The 1,219-nt window shown below is 43.8% G+C and overlaps 1 non-coding gene across 1 annotated transcript; it reads right to left on the bottom strand.

The window, feature by feature from the left end:
- Positions 1-666: 666 nt before the first annotated feature.
- On the bottom strand, positions 667-770 carry LOC130953656 (small nucleolar RNA R71). The gene has a single exon (XR_009075818.1). It is a non-coding gene; the product is annotated as a small nucleolar RNA R71 (small nucleolar RNA).
- Between the last annotated feature and the right edge of the window lie 449 nt (positions 771-1,219).

Raw genomic sequence — 1,219 nt, forward strand, 5'->3', positions numbered from 1 at the left:
TTAATTCCTCAACTGCTCTAACCATACTCTTCCATTAACCAAGAGTATTCCACTTGTTTGTTGCTTGTGGTGTGTTCTTGTATGACAGGTAGGAGAGGAGAGATATCAACTCCTCCATATACCGAACCAGAGAGGACCCTTCATAGACTTAGAAGGGAAGCAAGAGGGAAGAGAGTACTGGGAGAAGAAGAATCTGAAGGAGAATCTGAGGACAATTTTGAGGAAGCTCTAGATCTCAACATGGATAGAGAAGTTCACAACCATGAGAGAGCTGATGGAAACAATGCCATTCCCGAGAGGAGGGTTCTTGGTTCATACATAAACCCAACCTCTAGGAATTGTGGTAGCAGCATTCAGAAACCACCCATTCAGGCCAACAATTTTGAACTCAAACCACAGCTAATATCACTGGTGGAGAATCATTGTTCATTTGGTGGGAGTGCTAATGAAGATCCAAACCAACATCTCACAAAATTCCTGAGAATTTGCGACACTGTGAAGTCCAATGGAGTTCAGGAAGATGCCTATAAACTGCTCTTGTTCCCATTTTCACTTAGGGACAAGGCAGCTAAGTGGCTGAAATCATTCCCAAGGGGGAGCCTAACAACCTGGGATGAGGTGGAAAGCAAGTTTCTGGCACGTTTCTACCCCCCACAAAAGGTCAATAGGCTTCGATCTGAGGTTCAGACTTTTAAACAACAAGATGGTGAAACTCTCTACGAGGCATGGGAGAGGTTCAAGGATTTGACAAAGAGATGCCCACCAGACATGTTCCATGATTGGGTGCAATTGCATATTTTCTATGATGGACTCTCTTATGAATCAAGGAAGGCTGTAGACCATTCATCAGGAGGTTCATTGAACAGGAAGAAGACTGTGGAAGAAGCCATTGAAGTGATTGAGACAGTGGCTGAGAATGAGTACTACTATGCTTCAGAAAGGCACAACACTAAGGGAGTCATGGAGCTGAACCATGTTGATACAATTCTAGCCCAAAACAAGGTGTTTGCCAAGCAACTAGCAGAGCTCACCAGGAAATTAGACACAAATCAAGTGGCTGCAATACACACACAAGATCAAGAGGAAGTAAGCATTGAAGGAGGTGATTGGGAAGAGGCCAACTATGTGGGAAACCAACAAAAGCAATCATATGATCCACATTCCAACACTTACAACCCAAGATGGAAAAACCACCCAAACTTTGGGTAGGAAAACCAGC

Source organism: Arachis stenosperma, chromosome 9, assembly GCF_014773155.1.
Source record: "Arachis stenosperma cultivar V10309 chromosome 9, arast.V10309.gnm1.PFL2, whole genome shotgun sequence".
Taxonomy (NCBI): Eukaryota; Viridiplantae; Streptophyta; class Magnoliopsida; order Fabales; family Fabaceae; genus Arachis; species Arachis stenosperma.